The sequence below is a fragment of the Thermothelomyces heterothallicus genome (assembly GCF_042370625.1).
Source record: "Thermothelomyces heterothallicus CBS 202.75 unplaced genomic scaffold P884_scaffold_1, whole genome shotgun sequence".
NCBI classification, from domain to species: Eukaryota; Fungi; Ascomycota; class Sordariomycetes; order Sordariales; family Chaetomiaceae; genus Thermothelomyces; species Thermothelomyces heterothallicus.
The window spans coordinates 4229-22792 of NW_027192562.1; positions in this window are offsets into that span (position 1 = coordinate 4229).

Below are 18564 nucleotides of genomic sequence, written 5' to 3' on the forward strand. Positions count from 1 at the left end.
TATAATTATAGAAAGAAAGGACATTATAAGCGAGAATGTTAAAGCCCGAAGAAAGATTAGAAACTAGTCCTAGGAAAGGAAACTACAGTTATCGACGAAACTAAGGACGTTATCAAAGTAGTAGCTACGAGCTATAAAGATAGGGACAATGATATAGACAGTCCTAAACACGACAACAATAGCAAAGACAAACAGACGCCATACTCTAAACTAGTCACTATAGACCTAGAAATAGGTATTACCAAATAGGATATAGTAGGGGAGTATATACTACTGATTTCGATTCTCTTAGCCTTGAGGCAATAGGGTTTTATAGTCATATAGAGATAGGATAGATTATAGATAACTAATACCTAAGGAGTTAACCGACCCAGACCGAACATCTTATTCCTTTAGGAACAGATCGAATAGTACCGTAATAAAGTTTTCTAGCTTAATACGGAGTTATACGAACGAGATAGACGCCTGACTCGACTTGCCTAGTAGAGTAACGAGATAAAGGACAAAATAAGGGAACTCTAACGTATTATAGAAACTATCAAAGGGGAACAGCCCATAACGTACAATAGACCTAATAGTTACACCAAGCACTTTGATAATTAGCAACTTAGCTATAACGTATAGAACCTGGAGTACCAGTTTATACGCGTAAACTATAGAAAGGACAAACGTATATAGGAAAGCTACTAGAAGAAACATTCCTACCTTAGCATTAGGGTACCTATAGTCTATATATAGTAAGAAGGATTCGGAAAAGAATTCTAATATCTTCTAGGCGATGCTATACGACTATACCCTCGATATAAGGCATATATACAAGTGCCCTAGTTCTAGTATATGGTATACAAATGCCGATACTACTTCTATGACAAATTCGAAAATAATTACTAGCCGACCCGATAGGAAAACAGGGACGGAAGTTTACGCCCTATAGAATAGGTCTATAACACGGGAAATAGAGCGGCCAAATTACTCTAGAAGATCGAAACCCAGAGTCTAGAAGGCATTATAGTAGTTCTAAAACGAGCCTAGCCTAGGTACTATAGAATAGGACAAGATATACAAGACTTATGTTAGAGTAACGATTGTCTCTATCACGCGGACGAAAAGAAATCGCGAATTCGGGAGCTTTAGATGAAGCTATAGACTATATAACGAAAAGCAGAACGGACTTAATAGTAGGAAGCTATAAGCACTTAATGGCTTATAGAAATGAGAACGATCGACGAAGCCGCCATTAGCCGAACAATCGAAGAGGTTAATACTAACCTGGGAAACAGGTTAGGGCCCTTCGAGGGGCCCGAAAACCATTAACGCCTATATAATGGTAAGTGGTAGCATAGTATAGGAGGAACTAGTGTAAGAGACTACTATATCGAGACCTCCCGGCAGAAATATAGGAAATTGCCGTAATCTTTGGACGATAATAGCAAGACAAGCGACTATAGATAACAGCATAATGGAAGCAATATAAAATGCTTGCACTAGTAGATAGTAGAGCGGAGATAAACCTGATTTCGCTAACACTTGTAAATTAGCTATAGATACCCTAGAGAACAAAACAAAAGTATAGTATAGTTAAAGGGCCATTCCTAATGTAATAGGTATATAGGGAGACTAAACCGATCGATATTACTATAGTAGGGAAGATTATAGTAGTCATATTTAGCATTATAGATATAGGCAACGACAAAGATATAATACTAGGACTACTATAGTACAAAGACTACGACCTAGACATTAGCTAGAAGAATAGTAGCTACCTATAACCCCAAATAAAGTCGTATCTGACTAGCGAGATAGGGAGTACGTAAGGATCGCAAATAGACGATGCTCAAGGGAAGGCATATCCTATAGATCTACCGCAAGAGACGGGTAGTGGCAGATAGACCACTACGGACTCTAGAAGAAGCGGTATAACGACACCGACATTACGACAGGAGGAACGAGCTAAACCGCCAATAGCTATTCTCTCCGTTAACGAATATAGAGCACTGTAATTAGAGTAATAGGTTGAGACAGGAGAAATCGCTAGTATCGCTATAGATAGAACCAAATTCGTATACTATTAGAAAACTAAGAAACGAGATAAGACTAGGGAAGTACCAAAGGAGTACGAAGGACATCTAGCATTCGAACTAAAGTATCTAGAAGGATTACTAGAATACGGCCTATAGGATTATAAGATCAAGCTTAAGGAAGGAGTACGACTAAAGTTCTTTAAGATCTACTATATAAGCTAGACATAAAACGAAGAACTTAAGCGATATCTAGAGGAAAACCTTTAAAGAGGATATATCTACCTGTTAATATCGCTAGTAGGCTACCTAATCCTGTTTATACCTAAGAAAGATAGAAAGCTACGGTTATATGTTAACTATTAGCAACTTAACAAACAGACTATAAAGAATCGATACCCGTTACCGCTAATCTTACGGCTCCGAGATTAGTTAGTGGGAGCCTAATATTTTACGCGTCTTAACTTACTATTAGCCTATAACTATATATAGATCAAAGAAGGCGACAAGTAGAAAACGGCCTTTAGGATACCCTATAGCCACTATAAGTACCTTGTTATGCTATTTGGACTTACAAACGCGTTAGCAACATTCTAAGCCCTAATTGATCAAGCTATCCGACCCTTTCTTAACAAATTTATAGTATATTATCTTGACGATATACTTATCTTCTCTAAGACGATAGACGAATACCAGAAGTATATAAGAGTAGTGCTAGACGTATTACACGCGTATAAGCTATTAGTTAACAAGGAAAAGAGCGAATTCTACGTTAGGAAGACGGTATTTTTAAGATACAAGATATCCCTAGGACAAATTCGGATAGAACCCTTAAAGGTTAAAGCTATCAAAGATTAGCTATAACCGACGTTAGTTATAGAAGTACGAAGTTTCATCGGGTTTACAAACTTCTACCGGATGTTTATCAGGAACTTTAGAGCGATCGTGTAACTATTATACGAACTTACCAAGAAGAACGCTAAGTTCTAATAGGAAGAGTAATATAAGCAAGTATTTATGTAGATTCGCGACACCATTACCAAGGATCTAATATTAGTACTGCCAGACCCTAAGAAGCCATTCGAGGTAGAAATAGACGCTTCGGACTACGCTATTAGAGGATAGTTAGGATAACAAGACGAACAAGGGAAGCTATATCCTATAGCCTTCTTTTTAAAGAAGCTTGACAGACCACGTCTTAACTATCTAATCTATAATAAGGAACTACTTACGATTGTCGAAGCTTTTAAGGAATAGCAACTATATCTTAATGGTACGATTGAACTAGTATAAGTATATATAGATTACAAGAATTTATAGTACTTTACAATAATAAAGGAGCTTAATGGACGACAAATACGGTAGGTAGAATTTCTCGTAGAATTTAACTTCGAGATCTACTATAAGAAAGGCGAAGAAAACGTACAAGCGGACGCTTTAAGCCGACGAACGGATTATACGGAAGGACAAACGGAAACAACGCTACCGTTGTTCAAGGAACGAATAGACGGAACGCTATATTATGAAACGTAGATACCCGTAGACAATGATCTACTTGACTCGTTCCTAGAATGTTACGTAATCTTTCAAGAAGAAAGGACCAATGAGGTATAGTATCAAGTAGCACCTAGACTAGTAGTACCTAGCGGAGTAGAAGAAAAGGACGGAAAACTCTAGTACTAAGGCAAAGTATATATCCACGACGAGGATTAGTAGCTACGAATGATTCGAGAGCTCTACGAGTCGAAACTCGGAGGATATAAAGGGGTCACAAAGACTATCACACAAGTCAAGAAATACTACGACTTTCTATAGTTAACGGCACGAGTTAAGGAAGTTATACGGAGCTACGACATCTATAATCGAAGTAAGACGGTATAATATAAGCCGTATAGGCTACTTTGGCCACTGCTAATAGCTAACAAACTATAGAGTTTAGTTACGATAGACTTTATTACGAAACTATTAGAATCTAAGGATATAGCTATAGGAGTAATCTATAATAGTATTCTTACTATAATAGATCGCCTAACTAAATAGGTATACTTCTTTCCCTATAAGGAGTCCTAGATAGCTAAATAGCTAGTAGACGTGATCTATCGGCAAGTTGCATTAGTATACGCTTAGCTACAAGAATAGATTACCGACAGAGACACTAAGTTCGTATCGAAGTTCTAGCAAGCATTAATGTAACGATTAGGGGTTAATAGCAAACTATTAATGGTATATTACTTATAGACTAATAGACAAACGGAATAATTAAACCAAGTTATTAAGTAGTACCTCTATTCCTATATTAACTACTAGTAAGATAACTAGGTTATACTACTACTAATAGTATAACTCGCCTATAATACGATGTTAATAGAAACGACCAAAGTTATACCGTTCTTTACGAACTACAGATACGAAGTAGACCTAAGGCAAGGACCAGAGGTTATAGTACTAAGAGCGATAGTCAAAGTAGAATAGATATACGTATTATATAAGAAACTTAAAAAGGAACTCGAGTTTATTAGAACCAGAATAAAGAACCACTACGACAAATATAGGCTTAAGGGACCTTACCTAGAGAGGGGAGACAAAGTCTATCTAATTATACGAAACCTACGAACTAAGTGACTAAGTATAAAGTTAGACTTTAAGAAGGTTAGACCCTTTATTATCAAAGAACGAATCTCAACATCTAACTATCGACTATCGTTACCGTTATCTATATAACTATAGACGGATATTTTTTATATTTTACTTCTCGAACCAGTACTAAAGGACGCTAAAATCGCTATAAACATTAAAGCAGAAGATAAAGAAGAAGAATAGGACGTCAAAGAAATTCTAGATTTATATATCATTAACAGGGAACTATAGTATCTAGTTAAATAGCTTGATTTTAGACTAGAAGATAACTTATAAAAACTAGTCAAGAACTTAAACTACCTTAAGAAACTCGAACAGTTCTATTAGTAGAACCTAGATTAGCCAAAGGCAAACCTAGGACAGAATCGAAGATAGCGCCCTAGTTAATAACGTCGACGCTACCATTAAGCTATACGTTTAGGACAGCCTCCGATTCCTACTACTCTACCGCCTCTAATTCGTCTAGATTCGACAAACCCCGCGTAACTATATCTGCCCCCTTCTCTACTAAAAACTCTCGTTACTTACAAACCCGAGTCAAATAGGCTAACGCCTTAGAAGCTTTATGTTAGTATTCTTGTAGCAAGGCTTTAGCCTCTTTCTCTTTAGCCTTCAAACGACACTGCTCATATATAATACGATCTACTACGCTACAATTAGCGATATACCTCTATAAGGGAACAAGAACCTATAAGAAGAAGCTAGAACGCTAGAACTATTGTAAGCACGACCCTAATACACGTAAGCCTTGTAGTGACAAGATTTTTCAATCATTTTGTATACTTGGTTATACTCTATATAATGGGAACACGCTATCACTACAAACCTATGATCGGAAATAAACTAAGCTAGGCGCTTACAACGAATAGATGCTTAGGACCTACGCGCGTTAGACGGCATAATTAATAATACAAAGGACAACAAGGAGCTAAGGAGAAAAACACATATAAGGATCACGAGGGATATTAGCGCTATTTGAAACGGCCTAAAGAGGGCTTTCGGGTCGAAAGCCTTAAAGGAAGGGCATCGTATCACGGAAATATATATACAGATGCCGCCTAGGCTACCGGCATAGACAGACCAATCAAGCCGAAGGAACGGAAGGGCTAATCACAACATGAGAAGCGCTATAATCACTACGCTTACCAGTGATCAGGGTGATTACTACTATATGATTACTTACGATCACCGTGATCAGGAGTGATCACCAGGGTTATATATACATGTAGATAGTTACTCGTTACGGTGGACTCTGGAGTTCACTAGTGATAGTAACCTACAATCACAGTACTTATACTAAGCATCGCTGACTACTGAAAGAGACAACTATAGTGTTGTTATGAACCCTTTGGCTTCACCGAATCCCTTAGACGACCTATACGTTTGTTCCGCTTAACCTACCTTTGTCTGAACCCTTTTAGAAGAAGTCTGAGTTGGGTTCGTTATATATTACTATTATAAGCCCCGTTCTACGTTTCGTGTACGTTTAAATAGTATAGTTTATACTACCTATATTAAATATAACGGTCAATGCTACTCTAATTATGCCTGTAACCGTGAGGTTCGGGCTACTACTTGACTCCTTATAGCTAGTAAACCTATTAGTTAGTTATCTATTAATAGCTTCGAGTCTATTGTATTATATGATCTTAGCCCGTAAAATGTTAAGTATATAGAATGCGGAGCGTTTTACTAGCTAGATAAGCGTCTCTCTATATATTATTTACCTCCCTTTTTATAGGCTCTTTACTAACTATTATAGTTCTCTACTACTACGAACCCTATCTTTGGCTCCTACTACTTATAAGGCAATGTTTCTTTCCCCTTTTTTCACTACCTTCTAGCTTTTCTTATAGACCTTTTATATACCTCTAACCTCCGAGCTGCCTAGTTTCATAATTAGCTATACTATTATAATAATACTTTTATATTTACCTTAATCTCTATAACCCTAACTATGACAAACCCAACTCAGACTTCTTCTAAAAGGGTTCAGATAAAGGTAAGTATCGTAAGACAAGTATACAGGTCATCTAAGGGATTCGGTAAAGCCAAAGGGTTTATAACAATAGAGTTGTCTCTCACAATAGTACGATGCTATTAGGAGTACTATGATTATAAGGGAGTTACTATCACTAGTAAACTCCAGAGTCTACCAGAACAAGTAACTAGCTATCTAATATACTTATCTAGTTCCCTTATTCCTAAGTGTTCCCCCTTAGATTCCGATCGTATAATCGCTGCTACGATCCTTCGATTATTGTTCGGGTGCTTGCCTTGATCGAAGTATGATCACTACGATCACTTTCTGATTAGTCCTTAGGTCTTGTAGTTTCTAATTGGTTCCGTATGCCTTGTCAGGTCGCCTTATACGGCTATATCGTGACACGATGCCCCTCCCCTAGGTCTTTCGTCCTCGAAAGACTTAGGTCCATTTCAAATAGCGCTAATACCCCCCCCTTGCTTGTATATAATCGTGTTCCTCAGTCCCCCCTCTTCTCTTCTTTTGTAATGTCGTCAAGATGGCTAATCGTATAAGAAAGAAGTCGAAGTCTAAGCCTACTACGTCGACTCTTCGTATTAACTATCTCCTAGCCGCGATTCTTTCCTCGGATAATCTTTTGACGATATGTCCTTATACGCTATATAAGTCTAAAGGCCTTAGTTTATATAAGGTTTTAAAAAGCGATTCTTCTTGATACGTAGAGTACGTTCGTAATAAGCGTTCGAATTACGATGTTCTTAGCGTTTCTCCTGCTTAGCTTTAGTCTATTACAGCTTAACATTAAAAACTTGAAGATAAGCTTATAGCTACTAAAGAGTAGGTCCTTCGTCTTTGGAAATAGAAACGAATGTAGTTTAAGAAGATGATAAGAGCTATCGCTTAGGGTATCGATAGTATAGAGGAGTTAGAGCGAGTAGAACGTAAGGAGGCTAAAACGGCGGCGGTAGCGGAGGCTTCTAGGGTTACTACGTCTTCTTTAACCCTGTCTCGCTTATCTACCGATTTCGGATAGCTTTAGGATTCCATATATCCTAAAGTTCCTTTGGATCTGTCCTTGCTAGCCAATTTCGGGTTAGTTTCGGGTCTGTCGCTTTCGGTCGGTTAGGGTTCCTCTGGTAGAACTGCTAAAGTTTCTTAGGGCAATTTAGGTTCTTAACTAGTTCCTATAAGTTATCTTCTAGTCCAAAATCAAGCTATTTAACTAGATACTATAGTTCCCTGTTAATAATATATAAATCTAGAATTTCTTTGACGTCCTATTCTTCCTCTTCGTCTTCTGCTTCGATGTTTGTAGCGATTTTAGTATTCTTTGGTGCTGGTTCGAGAAGTGAAATATAAAAAACGTCCGTCCGTAGTCGTATAGACGATAGTAATGATAGTCGGTAGTTAGATATCGAAATTTGTTCTTTGATAACGAAGGGTCTGACCTTCTTGAAGTCTAGCTTTATGCTTGGTCGCTTAGTTTGTAGATTTCGTATAATTCGATAGACTTTGTCTCCCCTTTCTAGGCGAGGTCCCTCGAGCCTGTGTTTGTTATAGTGGTTCTTTATTCTAGTTCTAATAAACTCGAGTTCCTTTTTAAGTTTTTCGTATAGTATATATATCTGTTTTACTTTAACTACTGCTCTTGGCACTATAACCTCTAGTCCTTGCCTAAGGTCTACTTTATATCTATAGTTTATAAAGAACGGTGTAACTTTAGTCGTTTCTGTCGGTATTATATTGTAAGCGAGTTATACTATTGGCAATAGTATAACCTAGTTATCTTGTTAGTAGTTAACGTAGGAACGGAGGTACTACTTAACAACTTGGTTTAGTTGCTCCGTTTGTCTGTCAGTCTGCGGGTAATATGCCATTAATAGCTTACTATTAACGCCTAATTGTTATATTAATGCTTGCTAGAACTTCGATACGAACTTAGTATCTCTATTAGTAATCTATTCTTGTAGCTAAGCGTATATTGATATAACTTGCCAATAGATTACGTCTACTAGCTATTTAGCTATCTAGGACTCCTTATAAGGAAAGAAGTATACCTATTTAGTTAGGCAATCTACTATAGTAAGAATACTATCGTAGATTACTCCTATAGCTATATCCTTAGATTCTAGCAGTTTCATGATAAAGTCTATCGTAACTAAACTCTATAGTTTGTCAGCTGTTAGCAGTGGCTAAAGTAGCCTGTACGGCTTATATTATACTATCTTGCTTCGATTACAGATATTATAGCTCTGTACGACTTCCTTAACTTGTGCTGTTAACTATAGAAAGTCATAATGTTTCTTAACTTGTACGATAGTCTTCGTAACTCCTTTATATCCTCCGAGTTTCGACTTATAGAGTTCTCGAATCATTCGTAGTTATTAGTCTTTATCGTAGATATACGCTTTGCCTCGGTACTAGAGTTTCCTATCTTTTTCTTCTACTCCGTTAGGTACCACTAGTCTAGGTACTACTTGATACTATGCCTCGTCGATCCTTTCTTCTTAAAAGATTACGTAGTATTCTAGGAACGAGTCGAGTAGATTATCTTCTACGGGTGTCTACATTTTATAATATAGCGTTCCGTCTTTTCGTTCCTTGAACAACGGTGGTATTGTTTCCATTTATCCTTCTATATGGTCCGTTCGTCGGCTTAAGGCGTCCGCTTATACGTTCTCTTTACCTTTCTTGTAGTAGATCTCAAAGTTAAATTCTACGAGGAATTCTACCTACTATATTTATCGTCCGTTAAGCTCCTTTGTTATCGTAAAGTACCGTAAATTCTTGTGATCTATATATACTTGTACTAGTTCGATTGTACTACTAAGGTATAGTCGCCATTCTTTAAAAGCTTTAACAATCGTAAGTAGTTCCTTGTCGTAGATTAGGTAATTGAGATATAGTCTATTAAGCTTCCTTGAAAAGAAAGCTATAGGATGTAGCTTCCCTTGTTCGTCTCGTTATCCTAACTGTCCTCCGATAGCGTAGTTTGAAGCGTCCGTTTCTACCTCGAATGGCTTCTTAGGGTCTGGTAATACTAGTACTAGATCCTTAGTGATAGCGTCGCGAATCTACGTAAATGCTTACTTATATTGCTCTTCCTATTAGAACTTAGCGTTCTTCTTAGTAAGCTTGTATAATAGTTATACGATCACTCTAAAGTTCCTAATAAACATCCGGTAGAAGTTCGTAAATCTAATGAAACTTTATACTTCTATGATTAACATTAGTCATGGCTAATTCTTGATAGCTTTAACCTTTAAGGGTTCTATCTAAATTTGTCCTAGGGATATTTTATATCCTAAAAATACCGTTTCCCTAATATAGAATTTACTCTTTTCCTTATTAACTGATAGCTTATATACATATAATATGTCTAGCACTACTCTTACGTACTTCCGGTGTTTGTCTATCGTCTTAGAGAAGATAAGTATATTATCGAGATAATATACTATAAATTTGTCGAGAAAGGGTCGGATAGCTTGATTAATCAGGGCTTAGAACGTTACTAGCGTGTTCGTAAGTCTAAATAGCATAACAAGGTACTTATAGTAGCTATAGGGTATCCTAAAGGCCGTTTTCCACTTGTTACCTTCTTTGATCCGTATATAGTTATAGGCTGATGGTAAGTCAAGACATATAAAATATTAGGCTCCTGCTAACTAATCTCGGAGCCGTAAGATTAGTAGTAACGGGTATCGGTTTTTCACGGTCTATTTGTTAAGTTACTAATAGTCGACGTATAACCGTAGCTTTCTATCTTTTTTAGGTATAAATAGGATTAGGTAGCCTGCTAGCGATGTCGACGGGCAGATATATCCTCTCCAAAGGTTCTCCTCTAAATATCGCTAGAGTTCTTCGTTCTATGTCTAGCTTATATAGTAGATCTTAAAGAACTTTAGTCATGCTCCTTCCTTAAGCTTGATCTCGTAATCCTATAGGCCGTGTTCTAGTAATCCTTCTAGATACTTCGGTTCGAATACTAGGTATCCCTCGTACTCCTTTGGTACTTCCCTAGTCTTGTCTCGTTTCTCGGTTTTCTAATAGTATATAAACTTGGTTCCGTTTATAGCGATGCTGGCGATTACTCCTATCTCAACCTATTACTCCGATTGCAGTGCTCCGTATTTGTCAACGGAGAGAATAGCTATCGGTGGTTTAGCTCGTTCCTCCTATCGCAACGTCAGTATCGTTATACCACTTCTTCTAGAGTCTATAGTGGTCTATCTGCCATTGCCTATCTCTTGCGGTAGATCTGTAGGATATACCTTCCCTTGAGCATTATCTGCTCGCGATCCTTACGCGCTTCCTATCACGCTAGTCGAATATGACTCTATTTGGGGTTGTAGGTAGCTACTATTCTTCTAGCTAATGTCCGGGTTATAGTCTTTATACTATAGTAGTCCTAGTATTATATCTTTGTCGTCGCCTATATCTATAATGCTAAATACGACTACTATAGTCTTCCCTACCATAGTGATGTCAATCGGTTCGGTCTCCCTATATACCTATTATGTTAGGAATAGCCCTTTGACTATACTATACTTCCGTTTCATTCTCTAGGGTATCTATAGCTAATTTATAAGTATCGGCGAAATCAGGTTTATCTCTACTCTACTGTCCACTAGTACAAGTATTTCGTACTCCTTCTATTATACTATTATCTATAGTCGCTTATCTTGCCGTCGTTATCTAAAGATTATAGTAATTTCCTATATTTCTATCGGGAGGTCTCGATATAGTAGTTTCTTACACCAGTTCCTCCTATACTACACTACCACTCGCCGCTACATAGGCGTTAATAGTTTTCAGGCCCCTCAAAGGGCCCTAACCCGTTTCCTAGGTTAGTATTAACCTCTCCAATTATTCGGCTGATAGCGGCTTCGTTAATCGTGCTTATTTCCACGAGCCATTAAGTACTTATAGCTTCCTACTATTAGGTTCGTTCTACTTTCCGTTATACACGCTATAGCTTCGTCTAAAGCTCCCGAATTCGCGATTTCTTTTCGTCCTCGTAATAAAGATAATCGTTATTCTAGCATAAGTCCTATATGTCTCGTCCTATTCTATAGTGCCTAGGCTAGGCTCGTCTTAGAACTACCGTAATGCCTTCTAAACTCCGGGTTTCGATCTTCTAGAGTAATTCGGCCGCTCTATTTCCCGTGTCGTAGACCTATTCCATAGGGCGTAAACTTCCGTCCCCGTTTTCCTATCGGGTCGGCTAGTGATTGTTTTCGAATTTGTTATAGAAGTGGTATTGGCATTTATATACTATATACTAAAACTAGGGCACTTATATATATGCCTTATATCAAGGGTATAGTTATATAGTATTACCTAGAAGATATTAGAATTCTTTTCTAAATCCTTCCTACTATATGTAGACTATAGGTACCCTAATACTAAGGTAGGAATGTTTCTTCTAGTAGCTTTCCTACGTTCGTTTATCTCTTCCGTAGTTCGTATATATAAATTAGTACTCCGGGTTCTATATATCGTAGCTAAGTTACTAATTATCAAAGTGCTTAGTATAACTATCAGGTCTATCGTACGTTATAAGCTATTCCCCTTTGATAGTTTCTATAATACGTCGGAGTTCCCTTATTTCGTCCCTTATCTTGTCGCTCTACTAGGCAAGTCGAGTTAGGTATCTATCTCGTTCGCGTAACTCCGTATTAAGCCGGAAAACTTCATTACGGTACTATTTGATCTATTCCTAAAGGAACAAGATATTTGGTCCGGGTCGGTCGACTCCTTAGGTATCGGTTGTCTACAATCTATCCCGTCTCTGTATGATCGTAAAACCCTATTGCCTTAAGGCTAGGAGAATCGAAATTGGTGGTATATATTCTCCTACTATATCCTATTTAGTGATACCTATTTCTAGGTCTATAGTGACTAGTTCGGAGTATAGCGTCTGTTTATCTTTGCCATTATTATTATATTCGAGACTATCCCTGTCTTCGTAGCTCGTAGCTACTACTTCGACGACGTCCTTGGTTTTGTCAATAACCGTAGTTTCCTTTCCTAGGACTGGTTTCTAATCTTTCTTCGGGCTTTGACATTCCTACTTATAGTGTCCTTTCTTTCTATAGTTATAATAGGTGGCGTTAGACTTGTCTTTAGCTATCTTCTTCTTGTCCTACTTCTATATTACGTCTATATCTATAGCTCTAGGATATATCCTATATGAGGTACTAATATACGCTCGCTTTTTCTTATCGTTAGCCTTAACCATAGTTCTATTTATTTGACCTTATTTCTATTATTCCTATATATAGAGCCAATTATCGATTCTAATAGCCTATACAATATATTCGTCTAGGGTTTTAGGCTAGTCATACTTATATAGCTTGTCTTTAACCTTTTCCTTTAGGCTATTATAAAATAGTTATATTAATACCTCGTCATTAAGCTAAGACTTAAGTATGTCCTGTCTAAACTATATAGCGTAGGAGGCTACTAACTTGGTCTATTAGAGATTAGCAAGTCTTTCTTATATATAAATCTTTTTATCTTTATCGCCAAAAACCTTCTAAAGCTCTTCTTTAAAACAATCATAAGATCAAAAGACTACCTATATAAACGCATCTTGGTTATCCTTGTCTTCTTTAGTGAGATAGTCATTCTATATAGGTTCGAACTATCTAAGTACCTTGCCCTTTAGTCTCGTAGCCGTATAGAGGACTTTGGCTTTGTCATCCGGAAACTTATTATCATTGAGCTAGAAGTAGGATCAGAGGTTTATCAAAAACCCTACGAGATCCTCTTTAGTTCCTCTATACTTGCTAGGTAGTTTAATCTTAATGCGGCTTACTTTGGCAGTCTCAAGCACCTTGATTTTGGTATAGGCCTTGTTAACCAGTTTCTGCAAGTGCTTTTCGCCGTTCTCGAGTTCCTTAATTCGAGCTTAAGTAGCCTTATCTCTCTAGTCTAACTCTTGGATTCACTACTAGAGCTGACCAAGCTAGGCAAGCAGTTGTTCGGCTATGACGTTGGTAGCCATATCGATATCGAGGTCGAAGTTACCTCTGTTCTGAACTATAACAGAACAAAGGGAGTAATAGCAACGTGTGACGAACCTAACTTAGACTTCTTCTAAAAGGGTTTAGACGAAGGTAAGTGTCGTAGGACAAGTATATAGGTTATCTAAGGGATTTGGTAAAGCTAAAGGGTTTATAATAACAGAGTTATCTCTTATAATAGTGCGATGCTATTAGGAATACTATAATTATAAGGGAGTTACTATCACTAGTAAACTCTAGAGTCTACTAGAACGAGTAACTAGCTATCTAATATACTTGTCTAGTTCCCTTATTCCTAAGTGTTCCCCCTTAGATTCCGATTGTGTGATCGCTGCTACGATCCTTCGATCATTGTTCGGGTGCTTCCCTTGATCGAAGTGCGATCACTGCGATCACTTTCTAATTGGTCCTTAGGTCTTGTGGTTCCTGATTGGTTCCGTGTACCTTGTCGGGTCGCCTTATATGGCTACATCGTGACACTAACTACTTATAACCTTATATAGAGTAGCCTTATCGACTTCTAGATTTATAGTATACTTTATTATCTCTATAGTCTTCTAGAGGCCCTAATAGGTGCTACCCCTTAATTTATATAGCTATACTTTTACGACCTATAAGCCGTATCTATATAAAGAGTATTTAGCTTTTCTAGCCTTGATATAGACTTTCTTATATAGTTTAATTCCTTCCTCTACTAGTATAATCCGTTTATTTAGATATACCTTATAGCCCGGGAATACTTTAATCTGTCAAATGATATAATATAACTCTCTATTAACCTGTAAATACAGCTAGTCGTTAACTATAGTTATAGTGCTAATCTCCGCTAGGAGAACCTACTAGTTGCTAATAAGGTTATAGTTCTAATTCCTAAAGAGCAGGCCAAGGCTAGCTTTTATAATATAGTTCTAGCCTATAGAGCTACTAATAGCTCTATATAGGCTTAGAAGTATATTTATTCTTATTCCCCTATATATCTCCCTCTTACTTACCCTCTTATATTTCCTTATAGGGACCCTAGCTTTTGAAGGAGTTTATAGCTCTATAACTATCGAGGTCTAAACCGGACTTAGCTTAATATAGAGTAGGGTTAGTAGTGCTAGTACATTTTATATACCTATCGTGGATATAGTCAAACCCCCTTTCTTTTTAAGCGCCTATTTTAATAGTTCTTAGTAGACATCTAGGCTATAAGTGACTAGTAAAAGCTTGACTAGATCCGATATAACTAGAAGGAGCTTCGTATAGACCTATATCAAGGAGTATAAGACTAGCTCTATTATAGAGATAGCGATGCCTGTAAGCTTAGCTAGCGGGTAATCTTACCTATAAGTTACGTTAGAGGTCTACGATTTATTACCTAATGTTACTAGGACTCGATAGCAATTGTCTATAAGCTTAGGCACCTTACTTTCTTTATTACTATTATAGCTAACCCTAATTGGCTAGAAATTTAACGTAAGCTTCTTCTAGGGTAGACTGCCTTAGACTAACTAGATATTATTAGCCGTATATTTAAGCTTAAGTATCGAGCTATTTTATAGGAGCTTTATAATAATAATCTTTTTAGGCAGTTTATAGGTAATATATAGACTGTAGAATATTAGAAACGAGGCCTTCTATATTGTCATTTGCTACTCTTTCTTATTTAAGAGTCTATATAGATATATCTTATACCTATAAACATTAACTATATAATTCGAGCTAAGCTTCTAACAGAGGTAGAAGACCTAGATAGGAGGTTACAAGAGGTAATTATAACTAATATAACTTATAGCCTATATAGTAACCTTAACCTAAATATGCCTTATATAGTTTAAGACCTATAGACTAGAGTTATAAGCTATTTAAAGCGGTTCCTAAAAGCTTTTATAGATAAGATATATATCTAGGACGATAGCTACCCTATTTATAAGTACTATAATAATGGTTAGATAATAGTTTGCTAGGTTAATAGGTAAGACGTTATATTAGATAATAGCTAGGTAGTTCCTTATAACCCTTATCTCTCTTATAAATATATTACTTATATTAATATTAAGATTTATATATCTATAAAGTCTATCAAGTATATTTATAAGTATATTTATAAGGGGACTAATCAATCTACGGTCTAGCTATCTACTTTATAATAATAAAACGAGGTTAATACTTATTTATAATGTCGCTATATTAGCCTTATAAAGGCTATCGTTTATCTATTTAAGTTTTATACTTACGAAGAATACCTGCCTATATACCGTCTTCTAGTCTATCTTAAGGATTAATAAACCGTCTTCTTTCCTATAAACGTAACCTGACAAGAGCTTATAGAGCAGATAGAGCAGAGAATAATAGAGCTTAAGGCTTTCTTTATATATAATACTACTTACGAAGATAGCTATAATATTCTTTATATTAACTTTCTAGCCTATTATACCTAGGATTAAAGTCTATAGGTCTAGAAACCTTAATAAAGGGGTACGGCTATTAGCCATATATACTATATACCCCCTATTATAGGTAAGTGGTACTTTCTCTGCTTACTACTCTATAGTATTCTAGGAGCTTAGTTATATTAGGACTTATAGACTATGAATAGTATAATATATTCTACTTTCTAGCTTGCCTATATTGCTATAAGTCTTCTAGACTTAGATAAGAGCTAGATTAACTACTTTATAGAAGCCTCTCTTTAGTAAACTAGGCAAGCCCTTCGCTATCTGTTCTATATCTACCTTACTATAGGTAATATTATAGATCTAAGAGAGCTATAGCTATAGTTCTAGGAGTCCTTTTACGATAACCTTCCTTAGTATATAAGCTATATACTTAGTATTCTATAAGATCTTTAATACCCTCATTATAACTATAGTCTATACCTCTTAAGCTTAGACCTGGTAAAGTATAGAAAATCTCTATAGGACTTTAATCTTCTAGAATTCTAGTACTAATAGCAGGATATCTAATAGAATTCGCTTTTATAGGCCGAGTTAGCTTATAACGCTATAGAATAGAGGTCTATATTTGAGGATATCCGTTTAAAACTTAATCCTAGTTAGTCTACGATTTTCTAGGAGGTTACGACCGTAATAGAAAGAGAGCTATAGACTGCCTATTTCTTTATCTAGGGCCCTGGCGGAACTAGAAAGACCTTTCTCTATCGCTATCTCTCTTTATTCTACTACTTATAAGGTAAAGTTATTATCTATATAGCGTCTTCTAGTATTACAGCCCTCCTTCTTGATAGTAGCCGTACTTCTTATAGCCGGTTTAAAATCCTAATCGAGCTCTTTAACTATAGCTCCTATATGGTTTATAAGAATACGTAGTTAGTAGCTCTTTTATAGAAAGTAAAGTTAATTATTTGGGATAAGGTTCTAATATAATACCGCTTCTGTTTCGAGGCTATAAACCGAACCTTATAAGATATCCGGGGTTATAAATCTATCTTTAGAGGATTACTAGTTATCTTAGGCGGTAACTTTGCTTAGATCCTACCTATTATCTATAAAGGAGATCGCTTATAGATAGTTTAGGCTTGCTTATAGTACTCTTCACTTTAGAGAAGCCTTCGAGTCTATAAATTAACTAAGAATATATAGGTATAGGGTGCTAACGAAGAGAACCGTATATTTGTTAGCTAGCTATAGGACCTTTATTATAATCCTTCCTTCTATAGCCTTATTAACCCTCTTCTAGCCTTTTAACTCTACTATTTAATAGAGAGTCTTATCTAATAGGTCTATCCTTAAAATATCCTTATACTTATAACTAGCGATTTAACAATATTTATAGGCCGAGTAATACTTTACCCTTATAATATAACTATTAAAGATATTAATGCTATAGTTATTAAGGAGTTTCTAAGGCCTATTATAATCTACCTTTCGGTTAACGAGTTAGAAAACCCTCTTATTAATAGAGATAGTAATGTACTTACCTTTACCTCTAAATTCCTACTTTTATAGGATTTTCCTTCTATTCTACCTAGGGTTTTAGAGCTTAAGGTTAGTATTCCTATTTTTTTGCTTTATAACCTTAACCTATAATAAGGTCTTTATAATAGGACTTACTTAATTATTATATACCTCTCTTAGCTAGTTATTAAAGGCTATATCCTTATAGGCTCCTTTACCTTATAGCTACAGATAATACTAAAGATCAAGCTAAGTACTTCTATAGAAGAATTTCCTTATACTATTATCTAGAAGCAATTTCTAATATAGCTCTATTTTACTATAATAATAAATAAGTTACAAAGGTAGTCTTTTTCTATTATTAGGCTTAATACTCGTAAACCTATATTTTCTTATAGCTAATTTTATATTATAATATCTCGGGCTATAAATGTCTATAATATCTCTATTTGTTTACTAGGCTATAAAGAAAGGTATAAAAAACTTATAAATATTATATATCCTAAAGTCCTAATTAGGTAGAGAGAGTAAAAGAAGTTTCATTTTATAGGTATTAAAATATATAATATAATAAAGTAATTATATTAAATATAGCTAATAATAATTATAGCCTATCTTATAGCCTATCTTATAGCCTATCTTATAGCCTATCTTATAGCCTATTTTATAGGCCCTTTTATACCTCTATTCCTCCCTATTATTAGTAAACCTCTATAATAGGTTACTAATATCTACTAATACTATTCTAAGGTTATACTCTTTATTAGATGACAGGCCTAGAAATAGCGTATAGATATAATCGATACGGCTTAAGGCCTATATAGCCGGAAAACCTATAGTAGGTAAAAGGGGAGGGCGGGCAAAAGGCAAAGGGTTAGACTCTTTACAGCTATAAAGCGGGTTAAAATCACGCCTATAGCAAGAGCTAGGGACAGGCGTATATATAGCCATAGTTATAGGGGGGTATAAAGATACGTCGACCGATAAGATAGAGCCTT